At 48.1% G+C, this 20892-nt stretch overlaps 1 protein-coding gene across 5 annotated transcripts in view; it reads right to left on the reverse strand.

Moving 5' to 3' along the window:
- ST6GAL1 (ST6 beta-galactoside alpha-2,6-sialyltransferase 1) overlaps positions 1–20892 on the reverse strand; it is a 120239-nt gene that overhangs the window by 64646 nt on the left and 34701 nt on the right. The gene's annotated exons all lie outside the window — the stretch shown is intronic.

Genomic DNA, 20892 nt, shown 5'->3' on the forward strand with positions numbered 1-20892 from the left:
GATCACACCCTGCACAAAAATGTTCATCCTACTGAGAGTGAGGGAAACTCAGATTCATTGCTCCCAACCTGCTCTTGTGCAGGCCTTTGATTAATTTGGCTGAGTGGCTATCAGAACAGTGGACACTATCTCAATTATTCTTTCTTTTTGAATCTCTCCCCTTTTAAAAATGTGCTGAGTGGATACAGTTACATTGGCATGCCAGTCTGTATGCTCATATGTTGCTTCTAGCGTTAGAGTTGCTATTTAAGAAAAAAGATAACCACATCTGAACCCGTAGAAATATATGGACAATAAGGAGCATGCAGTGTTCAGGTGACAAAGATAATCCTTGGTAAGGAAGCATCGCCATGTTTTCCCATATTGCAGCAACACGGCAAGCACAGGACCTAGTGTTCAATTATTATCATTCTCGGGTCAATATCATCATTGTAAGTATCACTGAAGCCTTATTCTGTGCTAGATGCTTTCTATTTTATCTTAAATCTTCCGAATAACTCTGTGGGTTGATTATTTTACAGGTGAGGAAGCTGAAGATCAGAGTAAGTGAGTGATTTCCCGAAGGCCATACAGTTAGAGGGGGACACAACCAAGATTCAAGTCCTGCTCCCAAGCCTAGCCCTTTCTAGCACAGTGCTACCCTGCATACACGAGGCCTGAGCACAGTTACTTAACCAGACCCCTTTATTTTCTAAAACATTCTAAAACATTTCTAAAAGAACAAAAACAAAACCCTACTGAGTTGTCAACTGAAAAGCAGAGAAAACCCCACTCTGTGATCCATGGAAGGACTTCTACATGTTTATGGCCCTGTTTAGTCTCACTTCCAGTTTCTTTGGCCGCCATTATGTCTGCCCTTACATCCATCTGACACACTTAAGAGAACAAGAAATGATTCTTTGGTTTGGAATGATAGAAACTCAGATGATCCCAGGATACCCCGACCCCAAAAAAGAGGTCCCTTATAACATTTTTTTCTTTAAACTTCAAATCCATTGGGTTGTCATGGCAACTTAATAATTGAGTCAGAGTGACCATTTATGAAAGTGAACTGACAAAGGACACGCTCTGTCCAAAGAGCAGCCAAGCAGTGACTCGGGCACCCCACAGGAAGTTTGACCCTGAAATAGATCCCTTTATGAACTTGCTACTGCAATTCCTCATGCAGGGGATTATCGAGTGCCTGCAAAGGGAGGTGCCCATCCCAGGCTAAGGATTGTGGGGTAAAAGTCAAGTCAGAGTCTCAGCCCATAGGTAGCTCCAGGCATCATGGGGAGTGGCTGTGGGGTAAAACAGCCATCTGCTGTCACAGGAAACTATCCTTTGCCATCTCCAGGAGATTAGAGGAGATGGACAGTTTTGGAGGGATTAGCAAAGGATTTGTCTCACAAGTGCTGACCAGCAGTGGAACCATCTGACAGAGAAAAATAGTGGACTGAGGGTGTTGGACAAGGACCACGTCTAATTTGCCTTTGAATACTGAAACTGTTCTCAGGTGCCACAACAGAAATCTGAAGGGCTCAGCTTGAGGAACTAGGTGTCTGCCCTCAGGATCGATTTGGCCATATCAGGGATTGACTGGAGATGAGGGAGATGATAGAATGATACCCACAAGGCATGAGCCAGCTGGTTCCAGATAAAGCCAGGACCTGGTTTGTATTCTTAATTGGAATTTTTACAGGAAATCAAGAAAGACAGAGCCGTGGGAAAGGACAGCAATGGTTTAAGAGAGAGGGACTTGGTTCTTCATTCCAGGTAGCCACTCACAGGGTAGTTAAATACAGTGGTCAATCCTGATGCCTATCAATACATCATCTTAAATGTCAATACCCCTGACTGAACATGAACTATGTATGTATCAGGTGCTGTGCTAGGCAGTTTCTCTCTCTCCAATTATCATAATGACCCTGCAAAGTAAATGCACGTCACCTGCATTTTATAGATGAGCATCTTTACGGGAAGAGCTAAGCCCCTTGCCCAAGGTCACACATGCAGGTAGAACAAGGCTAGAATTCAAACCCAACTCCAAAGCCCATGTTTACAGCACACAGAGGAAAGACTACCCCTACAAGTAAGGGCAGGGAAGGGAAGGCTTCCTGTGAAGAAATAAGGTCAGAGCTGGAAGGATGTGTAGGATGTGGACAGCTGGAACAGTGCTAGAAAGATATCCAGGAGGTCCTGATGGTCCCTGAGATCCTGTGACAGAAGACACTCAAATTCAAGTGCCTTGCAGTTTTTTTCAAATAGTAAATTTTTCAAATAGTAAATGCTACCTGATGGGCACTTTAGGATTCTAATTTTTTATTCATCTCCTCCCCACACCTCTTAGCGTCCACCTGCTGGTTCTAATTCTACTCTCTAGAGGAAAACACATGTCTCTTCTTTTGCCCAGAGGGCAATCCTTCAGGACTATTACACTCCCCTGAACCTTCTCTTCTTCAGGCTAAAGATTCTCCTTCTTTGAACCATTCCTTCAATGGCATAGCCTCTGAACCCCTAACAGTTCTCCTCACTCAACTCTGGGCCCGCTCTCATTTGTCCACATCACCCTGAATAGAACTAAACAGTTTCCAGATGCGACCCAACTAGTATGGAACAGGAAACTGACTACACCTCTACAATGCAAATATAAAGAGTTTCTAGGTAGTTTTTAGCAGTCTCATGTGAGTGACTCTCTCAGTTGAGCGACCACTGAAGTAGAGTTCATTAGCCTCTTTTCCAAGTCCTCCTCTATCTAGTCCCATCCCCAGGTGGGCTGCCTTACTTATGCCACTGGTATTCGGACCTCACATTTCATCTTCCACTTAGCCTGGTGCATTCTTTCTTTCTACACTTAGCCCCTCTCCTAGCCTGTGAAGCTTATACCGAACCTTGACCCTGGCACATACCACATTTGCTAGCACAAATGATAGTTTTGCATCATCCATAAATCAGCAAGTCCTCCCGATGTATTCCTCTAAATCACGGACGGACGGGCACTAGCCTCCCGACACAAAAGCATTCTTCGGTGACAGCCACAGAAACAGTATGCGTGAGCCAATGGAAACACCATCCAGGCCATATTTTCCAGTGTTCCCAAGAATAGAAACCCCCAGTTATTGAGGAGACAAAGATGCTCAGTGTCTGACACAAGAGTTTTAAGTTACTCTATCATCATAACCGACACGTATTTTGATGCGACATCACATGTCTGCCCTCGAGGGAACACCTGGGATGGTCTTTAAAATATAGGTTATGGGACCATACACAAGTCTCACGGTGCAGACACCACAAAGAGCAACTCAACTAGGCTACAAGGGGCTGGGCTGGACTGCCAACTCGGAGAGAGATTATCTTTCATAAAAAAATATTATGGATAGAGAGAGGCTATGGTGCTTTCCCATATGAGCCCCAAATTGAAAAGTCTCAAGTCATGGAATTCTATGCCTCACGTCCCAGGGTGAGGAGAAGCAATAGGATGGACTTATACAATATATATAATAAATAGTTCCCTTAGTATCATAGTTATCACTTACTAAATATTGCCACATGCTATGCATTTTACACAGGACATTTCAGTTATTGCCTCATACTCATGGTTTGTAATTATGCCTCTTGAAAATTTAAATTATATTTCTCCCTCCCTTGGGTTTCCCCATTCTCTAGAAGACAATGAAGACCTCCCAACAGCATTTCAACAAAAATATTTACAAGTTTTCTCCGGACCCTGGCAATTCATTTGGCCAACTAACCACCTCTTTCGTAAGTATTTCTCAAGATTTTCCTGAGAATAAGACACTGGGCTGGGCACTAGGGATATTTCTTTTTTTTATGTTTATTTATTTTAGAGAGAGAGAGAGAGAGACAGAGAGCGTGAGCAGGAGAGAAGCAGAGAGAGAGGGAGACACAGAATCGGAAGCAGGCTCCAGGCTCCGAGCTGTCAGCACAGAGCTCGACACGGGGCTCGAACTCACAAGCCATGAAATCATGACCTAAGCCGAAGTTGGACGCTTAACCGACTGAGCCGTCCAGGTGCTCCCAGGCAGCTACATTTCTTACATTGATCTCTCTTTAGTCACAGTCTTCAATTTTCTCTCCCCAGGGCTTGTTCTAGGCTCTCTCCCCTTTGTCGGCTGTGAGCCCGCAGGTAGGTTATGGAAAGTACTGATATAATGCCCTTCACCTAAAGAGGATGGATGTAACATGCACACAGGAGCTAGCTTATCTCCAGGCACATAGGATACTTAATAAATATTAGGGATTTTTCTTTCTTTCATTCTTTCCTATGCAGCCAGCCAATCTGTGTCTTTTCAGAGAAGATGGGAGTAAAAAAGGAGTCAAATGATTCTGTTCTCTCCCAGGACATCTCTAAACTTTATGTCATTTGCCACCACCAGAGAATTAAGCCTGCCTGCTCTGCATATCACATTTAAAAAAATGTTTTTAATGTTTATTTACTTAAGAGAGAGAGAGAGAGAGAGAGAGAGAGAATGCAAGTGGGGGAGGGGCAGAGAGAGAGGGAGACAGAATCCAAATCAGGGTCCAGGCTCTGAGCTGTCAGCACAGAGCCCGATGTGGGGCTCAAACCCATGAACCATGAGTTCATGACCTGAGCCGAAGTCAGACACTCAACCGACCGAGACACCCAGGCGCCCCTGCATATCACATTTTTTAAAAGGGGGGAAAAAAAAAAGACTTTAGTTCTGGATATATTTCAAATCATGGTTCCTTTTATATTTTTCCTTTCCCAACACTATTCTTTTTATAAGATCCAAAGAAAGCAAACTGAGATCATTGAAATCCAACTCCCAGAGAGTCGGGGTGAGATGAAGCTGGTTCAATGCCAGGCTCTGACCAACAGTTCAGAGATCTGTCTGCCACCCTTGGCCAACTCTTTTCTTCCTCTGGTTTCCTGGGACTTATCATCAGCTTGGGTCTGGAAGTTTGTGTCCACCTCCCCCCAGCACTCAAATTCATATGTTGAAATCCTAACCCCCAGAGGTGAAAGTATTGGGACATGATTAGGTCATGAGGGTGGAACCTTCATGAATGGGATTAGTGCTCTTAGAAAAGAGGCCCCACTGCCCGTTCAACTCTATGAGGGTACAGTGAGAAGGCACCAGCTATGAACCAGGAAATGAGGTCTGATTTCAGACTTCCAGCCTCCAGAACTGTGAAAAATAATTTCTCTTGTTTAAGCCACCCAATCTGGTCTTTTGTTTAGCAGCCTGAATGGACGAAGACACCAATCACATCCTTTACGTCCATGTGGAGCTGTTTACTAACTTGTCACTGAAATGAGTCATCTGAAGATATACCTCTTAAACACATAACCACTGTGCAGTAAAGAAAGCCAAAGTGTAACCACATACAGCTGCTCAAAGTGCTAAGAAATATATAGCTTAGGGGAGAGAAATGCCACTAACCAACAGTCAGTGCGTCAAAGAGCAATCTCTCTACATTAGACATTCTTGTCGTCTTGTTGTTGCTGCTGATACAATGACTGATCACTAAGGTCCACAGGATTTTATTGGATTCAGTAAATACTAACTGTGGACCCACTATGTGCCAGGCATGGTGCTAGGGGGCTGGACTGGGCAAGGACAAGATATACTTTGCACTAGGTTCCGTCTGTCAATCTGGATGTTATTAGCTTACTGTCGGTCACTTCCCCACTCACTCACCCACCCACACCCAAAAGACGGTTTTTTTAATAGCTAAAAACAAATCCTTCAAACAAATCACTTCCTCAAGCCACCGCCTGATCTCTCCTTCCTCATAGCAGAGCTTCTCGAGTCACTTCCCCACTTTCCACTTGTTCCTCAAATAATTGAAGTCAGCCCCCATCATTCCACTGAAATTGCATTTCTAATTGCAAAATCTGAAGAGCCCTCTCCAGTACTTTCTTTGTGAGTCCTCCCCAGGTCTCCGTCTTCAAACTCCCTCCTTCTAAAGTCTGACAGGCATACTTTGGGGTTTCCCTCCTCCCTCCCCATTTTAGCCTCCTCTGGGAACCAGCTTCCAGAGCAGCCCAGAAATGCCCACATCCCCAGGGGCCCAGCCTCAGCAGGACCTCTGTTAACACACAGACAACGCCTGCCTCCGTGTGGCCAGCCCCCTCTGGCATCTCCCTCAGACTCTACACCACATCTTTTAAGAAACATTTTTAAACTCAACATCTGTACAGAAACTTTGCACTCCACATTTACTCGTTTTCTTAAGTGCATGAGCCACCACATGCTTGACAAGAATGTTAGTGCTTGGGATGCAACAGGGAATAAACCAGATGAAGATCACTGCCCTTAAAAAGGGCAGAGTGAAACACAAAAGCCCCATAAATGTAATAAATTATGTAGGATCTTAGAGGATACTAAGTGCTATGGGAAACAGAGCGGAGCGGAATGTGGAAAGGGAAGGATCAGAAGTGCCGGGTTGAGGCAAGTTTCCATTTTAAAAAGGTCAGAGAAGGGCTTATTGGGAAGGGAACATTTGAGCAAAGAAGTACAGGTAGTGAAGAGTGAGCCCCAGCGATATCTCAGGAAGAGCGCGGGCAGGAGTACACAGGTGAGCACTGGCCCGGATGCAAGGCACAAAGGGAAGGGGACAGAGGGAGGGGATTCCAGAGGAACAGAGACAGTCAGGTGGAAGGTGGAAGAGATCAGGTAGCACCTTACAGGTCATGGTGAGGACTCTGGCTGTCGTTCTAACTAAAAGTGAGAGCCGCTCCAGGGGTTTGGCAAAAAAGATCAACTTCGACCTGACTCAGTGTTGCCAGGATAGCTCAGGCTGCAGTGTGTGGGGAGAGGGGTCAAGGGTAAAAGCAAGCAGACCACTGGAGAGATCTGAGTGTGAAAGCAGGAGGCTGCAGTGGAGGTGGTGAGAAGGAATATATTTCAGGGTGCTTTGAAACTCAAGTTTGATGGATTTGATTTGGGTGTGAGAGAAAGGTCAAGGGCGATTCCAAGGCTTGGGTCCCAAGCAGCCAGAAGGATGGTGCTGCTCTGAGTGGAAAAGGGGAGATGAGAGGGAAGAGCAGAAGTCCAGTGTGGGGTAGTCCTGAGTTTGAGGTCAGACTGTCAAGTGGAGTGTGATAGGCCAGCCGACAGGAGACCAGAGGTCAGGAGAAAGGTCCAGGCTGGAGGTATAAATGGATCCTGTGGTCGAGTTGTTCTAGTGCAGCTGCATGGGTGTTTGCTCGCCAGCAAGAGTTCCTGGATTTAAGCCGGCCTCTGGCACTGTTCAGCTGCGTGATCTCAAACAAGCTACCCAACTGCTCTGAGCGTGCCTCCTCACCTGTACAGTGGAGAAAACCAAAGTACCCACCCCTTTGGGGCTCATGGGGTGGGGAGGGGGGTTGGAGAAGAGGCAATTCACGTTAACTACCCTGCACACAGAAATCAGCCTTCAGTGTATGTTAGCAATTATAACCCTCTCCCTCCCTCTCTCCCTTTCTTACTATCTTGCTAAGCCTGGTATCTTTGGCTTTTCCTTCTTTCTTACCCCAAATTCAACGCATTCCACTCCCCAAGTGCTCCTGGATCACTTGTTCGTCCTGGTACCTCACTGTCCCCATGACAAGCCCTTAAAAGGCACCCAATCAAACTAACTAGGAAACAAAGTTCCATTTCTACTCTCAAGACATGTCCTAAATCTGTCGCCATCTCTCTTTTCTCATTATTTCTCCTCTGAGCTCCCAATAAATGTTACGAACCCTCAACCTCAATGACTGCTCAAAGCAAATTAAAATACAATTTTAATTTGCTTGCATGTCCCTCTTCCCTTAAAACCGCAGGAATTTCAACCACCAAGTAATAATTAGCTCCATAGCCCTGGAGCCTTGTGTTCAGTGCCCAGACCATGATAGGTATCCAATCAACATGTTGAGCAAAAGAAAAAACAATTTTATTGGCTACTGTTACCCGCTAGACACTGAAATTAAGACACAATCACCACTACCTCCACATAAACTACAGTCCCTGCTTTTCAGGAGTTTTGAGAAACAAACTAAGTACACCCGAGGCAGAAAATAAGCCAGCTGAATAAATGTAATGAGACCATTATAATGAAAGGGCAAGCTGTAGAATATTGACTTGATTTACATAAGGAACGCCAAGAAAAAGATACCATCTGGGCTAGATTAGAAATGAAGACAAATGGGCCGCCTGGGTGGCTCAGTCGGGTGAGCGTCCAACTTCGGCTCAGGTCATGATCTCACAGTTTGTGGGTTCGAGCCCTCCATCTGGCTCTGTGCTGACAGCTCGGAGCCTAAGAGCCTGCTTCAGATTCTGTGTCTTCCTCTCTCTCCACCCCTCCCTCGCTCACACTCTGTCTCTGTCTCTCAAAAAGGAAACAAAGAAAAAACAAACGAAGACAGAGACTATTATTGGAATGGCTGGCTATAACCAGAAGCCTTCAGGACAGAAAGATGGGATCAGGGCTTTCAAATAGAAGGTGGGGAAGTGAGACAGGCCACTGGGGCCTTCGCCAGTGGTCAGGGAGAGACAGGACAGTAAAGTGGAGAGCGCCCACTTCTAGACGGAGGCCAAAAAAGCTGCTGCAGGGAAAGATGGCTGATAGGTAGTCAAAAAGGGGAGTGTGACAGAGGACCCTCCATCTTGCCATGAGTGTGCGCATAACGTAGAGCCAAAAAGTAAAATCTGTTTAAGGAAAACAGGGCTTGAGCTGGAGAAAGCCCCCAGATTCCTTCACCTCTCCTGGGGGATTTTTATTTCTCTAACACGGCAGATCTATCTACTAGAAGATGTGATCTCCTTGTGTTCGGCACACAGAGGTGGGGGCTCAGACGGTCTCCTTATCCAAGTGAATACACACAGGTATCCCGTGGTCCCAAGCCCCAGGTTGATGAAATGACGCACAGCTCACACTCCCTTCTTCTCATTTCATCTTCCCAGCTGTCATCACTCAAGGGCAGTCAGATTCCTGGACCTCAACATCCTTGCCCCAGAGCCCAGCAGTGTGCACACATCTTTCAACATTCTTAGCCAGGATAGAGCCTCCCCGAGAGTCATGAGTGACAGGAAATCTCTCTCTGCTGCAATCACCAAGACATGACTTGAGGAAGGTCATGGTTATCCACATTCATTAACGTTAGGGATGACTTCAAACATGAATACAGGGATCAGCCATCCCTTTGAAGCACTCTGAACAAAGCTTTACACTCTGTCACCAGTCAGGGTAACCAATCCCTAACTTTCCTCCTCATCGAGAGAAGCAAAACTTCATATTATCCCAATGAGACACAGTAGCGTAGGCATAATAAGTTCTAATGTGTGATTCACACAGACACAGGTCTGAAGTCCAAGTCCGTTGCTTACTAGCTCTGTCACCAAGGGCAACTTAGCTGAATTCCCTGAGCCTCAGTTTATTCATCTGTAAAACAAGGATAGTGTTCCCTATAGCACACGGCTGCTGAAAGGATTAAATGAGAAAGACACACAAAGCACCAACACACAATCGGTGTTCAGAGTGGCAGCTATTATCATGGATCTTAGAAATCAAAGTATCCAAGGCAGTTATTCGGTAGGCTTCCATCAGTTTTAGCAGGGTCCTAGAGATGCTCTTGGTCTCTAGGAAAGCCAGTGCTGAGTTTTGACATCAATGCTGCAGTTAAAAATAGGACAGGGGTCAAGCTTTCCTCCAGGCTCTGATGAGACAACGTTCCCTATGGTCTATGATTTATATGCCCCCAAGATGGGCCTTAAGAACTTCAAAACAAAGGCACGACCCAGACATATAGAGAAGAGACAGACAACTGCCCACCATCAGTTCACAAGGAAAATGAAGTATTCTGTGCCCTCATGGTAGGACCGAGAGTCTGGAGACTCAGCTACAGAGGAAACTGCAGAAGTTTCCCAGGGCCCAAAGCAGGGAGTGATGGCCCAGAGACAGCTTCTCACTTCGGCCTCTGCCATCCCTTCCTTCCTGCGTTCCCTCCCAGAGTTGGGATCCTTCCTGGCTTTTGCACAGCTGCTCCACTCCACCTCCGCTGGTATATTAACATGAAGGACTCCTGGTGGGTGCATGCCCGGGGCAGATGCTGAGCAGCCACCGGGTCCTCGAGGAACTGACCAGCCCACCCGACACATGGTGTCACCGACCGCTGGATCACAAACAACAGGGACCTCTGAAGGCAGCTCATTCCGTGTGCAGATCGTTCTCCGAGTCTAGAGTTTTAGAATGTAGACTCACTGATCCAGAATCTACTTCCCTTAACTTCTATCTTCAAGAGCTAGCTGTAGGACTAATGAGCTTTTAAAAGATGAAAACCTTTTCACGGTAAGCTATCCTCTGAGTCAGTTCATGTCACAATACTCACAGCCACCATTTATAGGGGGCCAATTTCTAGGGGGCCAACCATGAGCCACACCTAACAGGCAGGAGAGCACAACACCGTTTCCTAAACTTGCCAGATCCTAATATCATCCTGGGTACCTGTTTCATCCTCTGCTCCCGGAGCCCCACGCTAAGCAAGCTGAATCAACAGCTGACACAGAGCCTGGGAACTGCTCCTTCACCAAGAGCCCCAGGTGGTTCTTAGGATCACGCAGATTGGAGACGGGTGACCTAGTGGACCCAGCTGTGCCACAACTATCGTTGACTCACTACGGGAGCTTGGGCAGCTTGTAGAACCTCTCTGAACCCCAGTTAAGGATCTGTGATTTCAGAATGATAACAGCACGTGCCTGTAGCTATTCCGAGGAATAAACTAGATGTCTCAGCCCACAGCCTCTCAGCAGTGATGCCATTCCTGGTCCTAATGACCCTATGAAATTGCAACCCTAATGGAGCTTGAGTGTATTACGCTAAGTGAAAGAAGTCGGTCAGAGAAAGGCAAATACCATACGACTTCATCCCTATGCACATGAAACAAAACAAATGAACGAGGGAAAAAGAGACAAACCAAGAAACGGGCTCTTTACTGTAGAGAACTGATGGTTACCAGAGGGAGGTGGGTGGGGGGATTGGGTGAAATAGGTGAAGGGGGGCACCTGGGTGGATCAGTCGGTTGAGCGTCCGACTTCGGCCCAGGTCATGATCTCGCGGTCCGTGGGTTCGAGCCCCGCATCGGGCTCTGTGCTGACAGCTCGGAGCCCGGAGCCTGTTTCAGATTGTGTCTCCCTCTCTCTCTGACCCTTCCCTGTTCATGCTTTGTCTCTCTCTGTCTCAAAAATAAATAAACATTTTTAAAAAATTAAAAAAAAAAAGAAATAGGTGAAGGGGATTAAGAGGGCGCACCTGGGTGTCTCAGTCGGTTAAGCAGCCAACTTCAGCTCAGGTCATGATCTCACAGTCTATGGGTTCGAGCCCCGCATCGGGCTCTGTGCTGACAGAACCTGGAGCCTGCTTGGGATTCTGTGTCTCCCTCTCTCTCTGCCCCTCCCCTGATTGCGCTCTCTCTCTCTCTCTCTCTCTCTCTCTCTCTCTCTCTCCCTCCCTCCCTCTCAAAAATAATAAACACTGAAGGGGATTAAGAGTACACCTGTCATGGGGCGCCTGGGTGGCTCAGTCGGTTGAGCTTCCGACTTCGGCCCAGGTCACGATCTCGCAGTCCGTGAGTTCGAGCCCCGTGTCGGGCTCTGTGCTGACAGCTCAGAGCCTGGAGCCTGCTTCCAATCCTGTGTCTCCCGCTCTCTCTGACCCTCCCCCGTTCATGCTCTGTCTCTCTCTGTCTCAAAAATAAATAAACATTAAAAAAAAAAAATTAAAAAAAAAAAAAAAAAAAGAGTACACCTGTCATGATGAGCACCAGGTAACGTACGGAATTGTTAATTCACTATATTGTACACCCGAAACTAATATAACACTGTTAACGATACCAAAAGTAAAATTTTTAAAAAGGGAAAAATAAAAAATTAAATAAATACATAAAAATAGCCACCCTAGTAGTTTTACTCAGTGCTACACAAGTCGCAGTTCAAGTGTCTGAGACCAGGATCTGGACTCAGATCTTACTGTCTTTAAAGCCTACGTGCCTACACCCAGCAGTGGGGGGAGGCGGAATTAAACAGGCAGGGGCACAAAAGGACCTGCATATCCAGGTCTGGCTCCAAATTCTTGCCTGGCCCCAGCTCATATTTCAGCCTCCGCAGCGGCCAGCAGGAGCTCTGGCCAGCAAGATGCCCCCAGTGTCACAGTAAGGAAAGAAAAGTTTGCCTCGTACTTCCTGCTACCCCGGCTTCTACTCCTCTTATGAGTACCACCCCGTGCCCTTCCTTTTGGGACCATCCAGAATCTGCACTCTTTCTCCAGGTCTGCACCCAGCCTTAAGGAGCTCCCCTCTTGGGAGGCAGGCTGGGTGGAGAGTTTGAGAGGCTGGCCTGGGGACCAGGGCACGCTGTGCCTCACGCTACAATTTCAAAGCTTTTGCAACATTACTTCACCCCCGTGCCACCCCCTCTCGGCTGCAGGGCTCACCTGCACTAATGTCCTTGGCACAGTACCTGGCTCAATTAATCAATAGCACCACAGACTCGGCCTATCACCTCTCACTGAAGTCCTTGGACTTTGTACTTAATTAAAGTGGAGCCCACCTATGACTCACACATTAGCAAATAATTCATTCATGAGCCCCCATTCATTTTGTTCAAGTACAGGTGATACAGAAATAAACAGGGTCCAGCCCCTGCCCCTGAGGCCTCGGAGGAAGAGAAAGACCCATAAAATGATGGGTGTAAGCGCATGTAAGGCATTCAGAACTAAAGGCTGGGGTACCACCAACTCCACTAGAGGAAGTCAGGAATGGTAATGTTCCTCCTGGGCTCTGAAGGATGAATAGGAGTTTACCAGGCAGAAAAAGGCATATCCAGAGAGAATGGTAGTCCAAAGGCTTAGCTATGAAAGAAGGCCCGTAGTAGTCACAGAATGGTGAGAAGCTATGAGGGGTGAGGGTATGAGGGCTGCAGTGATGGAAATGGGGTTCAGAATTATCTGCTCCAGACAGAAGTGTTTCTCGTCCCAATTTACCCAAGAAACTGGGACTGGCAGAGGTTTTCTAAGCAAGCAAGTGACATTATTATTTCCTCTAAGCTCAGTGTTGAGTTCCTGACACCAAAAAGGGGCTCTGATGGGGCAGGAGAGGTGAAGAGAAGCCATTTCAGTTGATAGAGGAGAAGGTGCCAGAGACTACCTTTCCTCACCCCTGGTCTGACCTGCAGCCCCACCAACCACCGACCTGGCAGATCCTGAACTTGAGTCAAGTCCCCACCGGAATAAGAAGCTCCAGAAATGGGATATCTGTGTTCACAGAGTGATGGCAAGAGAGGAAGGTGAGAGCCACAGCTGGCACCGGCTGCAGAGGTAACCTACAGGCGAGCCGGGAAAATGTCCTTTTGTGTCTGGTGGCTCACGGCATCCCGAAAGGAGGAGGACAGACCTCGGTTACTTCGCTGTTCTCTCCAAGGCTACTTTCTCATCCATTAAATGGAGATAAACCCCACATCAAAAACTCATTCTAAGGGTCTGTTTGTTTCTAGTGGCTAAGGGTCCATTTGTTTAATCTTGTGGAGGAGGGAGACGTCAGACTAAAAGACCTCAAATATAATGGGGCCCCTGGGGTACATGGGTGGCTCAGTTGGTTGAGCGTCCGACTCTTGATTTCGGCTCAGGCCATGATCCCAGGGTTGTGGGATCAAGCCCTGAGTCAGGTTCCACACAGAGTGTGGAGCCTGCTTAAGATTCTTTCTCTCCCTTTCCACCTCTGCTCCCCTTCCCCACTCATGTGCACTCTCTCTCTCTAAAACAAAGAAAATAAAATTGTCAAATACGATGGGCTCCACTAAAGCACAGGATGGAATCAGCCCCCCCCCTCCCCCCCCCGAGACACACGCTGGGCTGTGGTCGATTCCTAGGAGAGGAATCTGATCAGTCCCTTCCAAGTTGCTTTCTGCCCTGCTGGGCTGTTTGCAGTTTCTGTCAGATCAGGTCACATTTCCCACCTGAGCCAGGGGGCCCAGGAGAGCTGTGGGCCTTGCAGCCGGGAGTCTCAGAGGGCTCACATGACAGGCTGGCAGGGCGCAGCTGTTCCTGGCAAGGGCATCAATAATACAGGCCTTTTTCCGCAAACTCTGGCAAACAGTCTAACGTGACAAGTGAAAACATTGTGTCCAAATTCTCACTGGGGCTGAGGGCAGCAGAGGCCAAAATAACTCGCCTTTATCAGGGCTAAATCACCAAGTGAATCAGAGCTCTGCTGGGCTGGGGTGGCAGCCGGAGGAAGCTGCTGGTGATAAGTGCCAAGAAATGTAGGGGGAACGGTAGAGGAGGGAGCAGCAGGCAAGGTCCTTGCAGAGAACAAAATGCCTGTATTGCGTGAGTGCCTGCCCATGGAATGTTGCAGAAACCCAGGGGCACCCAGAAAGGAACCCGTGTGACTTGTTGGCTGGGGAGTGAACTGGGCCATGGATTTCATCTCAGCAACAGCCAAAAATCACTGCGACCACCACAGGCAGCCCAGAGACGACTGCAACAGGAGGCCTTACGAAGAGCAGGCCAACCGCCCTTCATGAGCAGAGGGACTAGTGGGGTAGGGTTCAGCAGGATTTTGTCTCCTTTGTGCTGTATCAGCACCAAAAACAGGGCCTGGCATCAGCGCACTCCGTATGAATGACTGAAGAAAGGCGTGGTGTGGAGGAAGAACATGGGCTTTGGGCACAGGAGCACAGTCAGTAACCGAAAATTTAAGCAAGCCACTTGTTCTCTCTGAGCCTCAGTCTCCTCATCCGGTAAATGGGATAATGCGCCTGGAAAGATGCCTATAAGAATTAAAATAATGAATGTAAAAGCCCCTAAAATGATGCCTGGTAGGTAGCAGGCACTCAATAAACGGACTTCTCAGAATTAGACCGCAGCCTTCAAATACTTGGAGACCTGCAGTATCAGCTGTTTCCAATCCTTTTGGGGGGCGGGAGAGATTAGAAGAGATAGTAAAAAGAATATAAAACAACAGAAGATGATGAATCAAAGGGAAGTACAGGGAGACCTCTAAGGTCACGCTGCCTGGGTGGCCTTGGTAAGTCAAATTTTCTGTGGGTCTCAGGACTCCCTATGGTTAGATGGGGATTGGGGTTGATGGGTATTCTTCAAACCATGCTCCAGGAACCACAGAGTCCGTGGAGACCCTGAGGGGCTGTCTTGGGGTAAGGAGGTGGGAGACAGTGGGCCCTAACACAGCTTCAGGAAGCTCCCCACTGAAGGCTTCCTTCTGAAGAAACTTCCACACTCTGTCCTGAGTCCTTTAAAAGTCAGTGCTTTGGGGGTTCCTGGGTGGCTCAGTTGGTTAAGCGTCCAGCTCTTGGCGTTGGCTCAGGTCATGATCTCACGATTCGTGGGATCGGGGCCCCTCTTCCGGCTCTGTGCTGGCAGTGTGGAGCCTGCTTGAGAGTCTCTCCCTGCCCCTGCCCACCCTCCCCCGACTGTCTCTCTCTCTCTCTAAGTGAACTTAAAAAAAAAAAAAAATTAAAAGTCAGTGCTTTGTCGAAAGTCACCAGGGTCCTCCCAAAGACCAGGTCTCTCCAGGAACCTAGTCCAGCACTACAGGAAGGCGAGGAAGGCGCCTGGAGTGCAAAATCTCAGGGGCATGTGAGGCCAGGGTTGGCATCTGAGCATGAGTGCCTCTTTAAATCTTGCACCTGAAGCATCTGGCTTGCCTGCCTACTACCAGCCCTAAGTCCCCAGCCCTTCTTCAGCTCCCCTGTTCGGCATTGGGCATTTCCCACTCTGGAAATCTCTCACCACTACCTTCCACGGCACTGCCTTCCGTGGTAGCGTTTTGCTTTCTGGCTCCCCTCCTTCCTCCTGGGCAAGAAGAGTGGAATAGAGAACTGGAGGGGAGGAGAGCATGGCAGGCGAGGGGAGGGCACGCTGTGGGGAGGGGCCGGTGAAGCTGGTATTGAACACGCGGAGCGTGAGGGATTGGCTGAAGTGCATGAGGCAGGTCTGGACCCCAGGAGAAGAAGCTGGAAGAGGGAGATTTTCTCCCCGCACTTGAGAGAACCTTCTCTCGCATCCACTTCTTCCTGCCTCACCCTACTGGCACAGCTAAAGTCAGGTCCACATCACCTAATATCCGGGCCCTCGCAGTAGCCTCCCAAACCATGGCTGCCTCACACCTCTCTCCACATACAAGACTGTGCTCCACATCCGGCTCTGGACAATTACGCCCCTCCTTAGAGACAAAATGGCATCTTCCAAGTTTGCTCCACTAAGTCCAAATTCCTCACCCCCACCTCACCTGCAAGCCTCCGAGCCACACCCCACCACATGCAAATGTGCCCCTAAGCTGTAGGTGACCCAAGGCACCACTACTCCCTGAACTCCCCCAAGCCCCCTGCTCTGACGGCTCGTGCTTTCTTCCCCCAGCGCATCCTCACCACGCACCCCGATCCCACCTATGGAATCTTTGCACTGTGAACAGCACACCCACTCTCCTCTCTTCCCAGATCCTGCATCCAGGCCTGTCAAAGTCTAGAGCCGTTTGCAGATGTTGGAGAGTACGCTTCCCTCTCTCTGCTCGGCCAGTATTTTCAGTACGTCACTTTTGCACAAGCAAGGCCCTTGCCTTGTCCTCAGCAAAGAGCTACAGGGTGAAAAGCAAGCACCTTGCCCTGTAACCGCCATGAGACCCACACCTGCAGACAGGAGACACTGAACAGTGAAGCTTCAGTGGGAACATTGTGAGCCACAGAGAAACTGCTCTCTCCACAGTTTCTCTCTTTATTCCCCTTTGCACCTAGCCCAGCTGTGGCTCCAGCGGGCACTCCATAAATGCTAACTGAATTCATTAATTAGATCCTCCTGCTGGGAGAACGGAACTAACCCCAGAATGATTATGGAACATTTCCATAAAAAATAATTTTCTTGGGGCGCCTGGGTGGCTCAGTCGGTTGAGTGTCTGACTTCAGCTCAGGTCATGATCTCACAGTTTGTGAGTTCAAGCCCCACATCGGGCTCTGTGCTGACAGCTCAGAGCCTGGAGCCCGCTTCGGATTCTGTGTCTCCCTCTCTCTCTGCTCCTCCCCTGTTCACACTCTGTCTCTCTCTCAAAAATAAATAAAGATTAAAAAAACATTTAAAAAAATAATAATTTTTTGGGGGCGCCTGGGTGGCTCAGTCAGTTGGGCATCCGACTTCGGCTCAGGTCACATTCTCATGGCACACGGGTTCGAGCCCTGCATCAGGCTCTGTGCTGACAGCTCAGAGCCTGGAGCCTGCTTCGGATTCTGGGTCTCCCTCGCTCTCTCTCTGCCCCTGCCCCACTTGTGCTCTGTCTCTCGAAAATAAATACACATTAAAAATAATAATAATTTTCTTGCCTTTTCCATGTAAAGATGAACGACCCCTCCAATGATGAACACGTTCTAAAACTGGATGGTTGCACAACTCGGTACATTTACTAGAAGCCATCGAATTTACCCTTAAAGGAAGTTAATTTCATGGAACATAAATTACACCTCAGTAAAACTGTTTTTAAAATATCTGTGTGATGATCAAGACCACTGCGTTCAGATAAGTAATAAGCTGAGTAATGAGCACACTTAAAAACAAACAACAACAAAAACATAACCAGGCCCTCCCTGTAAGGTGTGGCTCTGAGCTCAGCCTTCGCCCCCGTGGGCCAGCAGCAGCTGTCAGTGGTTGGGTCCGGGGAACCTCCCAGGACAGTGTGGCTTGTTGGGGTGGGGAGAACACCAGGGCGGCCAGGCATTAGGTCAGCCTACAGTCAGGACAAGTGAACTGATCCTACAGAACATTCCACATGGGCCTCTTCGGTGGATCAAGGCTAAAGAATCAGACCCAGGTCAGAAGCAGTGCCCTGAGGAAGTGTCTTCGGCCTCAGACCGTGGCTCACTTACACGGCACCACTGAACTTCCTCCAGAGCAATTCCACAATCCACGATGTCACGCTCAGTTGTGTTATTATCTAATTAATATCTGTCTCTCTCTGTAGACCCTACGCTACGTGAGGTCAAGGATGTGGCTCTTGTGCTCACAGGGCCTATTACAGAAGCAGGCACATGGTAGGGGGTCATTAAAAAGTTGCTTGAGTGCTAAGGAAGCGAATGGACACTCTTCACTGATGGAATCAGGACAAGGTACACACACGCCCACACACACACACACACACCCATTTTCTTTCAGCACAGCCCTGCCATTCAGCTGGATGGTTGGAAAGGGCCCCACGAAGAGGAGAGAGAACCAACGTGCTCTAGGGTAATTCACTACACCTGCCCCCACTGAGCCTCACAACGATCTAGATACTAGATATCGTTATTGCCCTATTGATAGCAGAAACTGGGGTTTTGCAATCAAAACCCAGATCTGTCAGGCCAGAAAGCCCCAGCTCTTTCCCAGTCATCTCTGAGGAGGGAGTGGGGGCAGGCAAGCTCAAGGTTATGACTGCACAGGCAGGCGGTTGAGAGTCTGAGGACCAGTGAGGACGGGTGCTTTCCCCAGGGTCAGGGCCTCCCACATCCTCCCCCACCAGCCTCTTCCCACAGTGTGTGTGAGCCAGTCCTGAGTGCACAGCAGGCTCGTAGAACAGAATCATGTCTCCACAAGACTGTGGCTCCGAGCCTGAGCCTCACTCACACCCGGACAGCAGCCCATGGCCAGTGCAGGCCTCCAAGAAACTCTCCTTTCCGCCTAGGAAAGCACTTCCCCCGCTATTCCATTTCCCACCGCAGCATCACAAAGTGCTGACGCCCCAGAGAACACCCACAGCATGCCCCCCGCCTCCCAAATGCTCCCAAAGGCACGGCCTGAGGCCCACAGTTTCACACAGAAAGGTGTGCATCACACAAGGTGCCGCCCACCCTTACTCCCAGATAGCAGAGCGCGAGGACTAGAAGGACAGACTTGTGCACCGTACGTTCACGAACTATAACTGAAATAAACATTTGAAAACAAGAAGACTTGGGTGTCAGGCCATCTGGGTTCAAGTCCCAACTGAGTCACCACTTACTAGCTATGAGACCTCCCATGCCTTCGTTTCCTCATGTGTCAAATGCGGTATTAACAGCACCAAACTCTTAGGGTTGTTGGGATGAATGAGGTAATGCATAGAAAGCACTTAGTACCTGGTACATAATAAATGCTATAGGATTGTTAGCTGCCATTATTATTTTTCCCAGCATAGTAACGCTGCCTGTCCGTCTAGAAGTGAAAGAACAACATCAGGAGATGCTGAGCACAGGGAAGGCCTGAGGCCATGCAAGATTCCCTTGGCATTTCAGACCTCCGAACACTGAGAAAATAGCCATCCTGGCCTAACTCCAGACGCTTCTTTATCTCAGCTGCCAGTAAGTACAGATGTTGGCATACCGGCCCCGGGGAGGAACAGGGTGGAGAGAGAGAGCTTACCCCACAGCACAGTAAAAAAATCAACACTTACAGGCTGTTTGCTCATCTGCGGAAGGGGGCGGGGGGAACTTCCCTGGAAAAATATGCAGCTCTAGAAAATACCACTTTCCTGGAGCCACCCAGAATGATGAAGAAGGATCTCCGATAACTGGCTAACTAGGTCAAAGGACAAAGAAGTCAGGCTTCGGGGCAACTCCAGAAATGCGGGAGGGGGCTTGTCAGCACTAGGTCCTCTTGCTTCTCACATTTAAAGTTTATTTATTTATTTTGAAGGGAGTGGCAGAGAGAGAGAGAGAGAGAGAGAGAGAGAGAGAGAGAGAGAGAATCCCAAGCAGGCACCATGCTGTCAGCACAGAGCCCGGTGCGGGCTCGATCTCACTAACCATGAGACCATGACCTAGGTGGAAATCAAGAGTCTGACGCTTAACCGACTGAGCCACCCAGGCGCCCCTCCTTCCTACATTTAAAAAGTATAGGGGCGCCTGGGTGGCTCAGTCGGTTAAACGTCCGACTTCGGCTCAGGTCGCGATCTCACTGTCTGTGGGTTCGAGCCCCGCGTCGGGCTCTGTGCTGACTGCTCAGAGACTGGAGCCTGTTTCGGATTCTGTGTCTCCTCTCTCTGACCCTCCCCCGTTCATGCTCTGTCTCTCTCTGTCTCAAAAATAAATAAATGTTTTAAAAAAAAAATTAAAAAAAAAAAAGTATAGCCTGGGGTCTAAATTCACACAGCCAGACCTAAGGAGCAGAAAGGGTAAGAGACACACAACTAGCCATCAGAGAAATGCAAATTAAGACCATAATGAGACACGGTCCCCCATCTATCAGAAGAACTAAAATAAAAATATGACCAAACACCGGCAAGGAGGTGGAGAAAGTGGATCTCTCCCACACTGCTGGTGGGAATGTTAAATAGTACAGTCACAGTTTGGCAGTTTCTTAAATAAATAAATAAATAAATAAATAAATAAATAAATAAAATACACTTACCATACAGCTCAGCAATTGCACTGCTGGGCACTTATCCCAGAAAAACAAAAATTTATGTCTACACGAAAACCTACACAAAATTGTTCACAGCAGCTTTATTTGTAATAGTCAAAAACTGGGAACAACCAAAATGTCCTTCCAGAGGTCGATAGTGAAACTGGCACATCCATACCATGGAATACCAGTCAGAAAAAAAAAAAAAAAAGAGCAAATTACTGATACATTCAACTACCTGGATGGGCCTGAAATGTATTATGATGACTGAAAACAAGCCAGTCTCAGAAGTTTGCATACTGTGCATCTCTGTTTACAGAACATTCTCAGAATGACAAAATTATAGAGAGGAAACACAGAGGGGAGGGGCCACGGCAGTGGGACAGTGAAAGGGTGGCATGAGGGAGATCTTGCTGGTGAGAGAACAGCCCATCTCTTGATCGTAATAGCGGCCCTGCTAATCCACCCATGCGAGAAAATGACACACATTGTCCCAATCTCACGTTCCTGGTTTTGATATCGTGCTATAATCATGTAAGATGAAGCCACTGGAAT

Source organism: Leopardus geoffroyi, chromosome C2 (assembly GCF_018350155.1).
Source record: "Leopardus geoffroyi isolate Oge1 chromosome C2, O.geoffroyi_Oge1_pat1.0, whole genome shotgun sequence".
Taxonomy (NCBI): Eukaryota; Metazoa; Chordata; class Mammalia; order Carnivora; family Felidae; genus Leopardus; species Leopardus geoffroyi.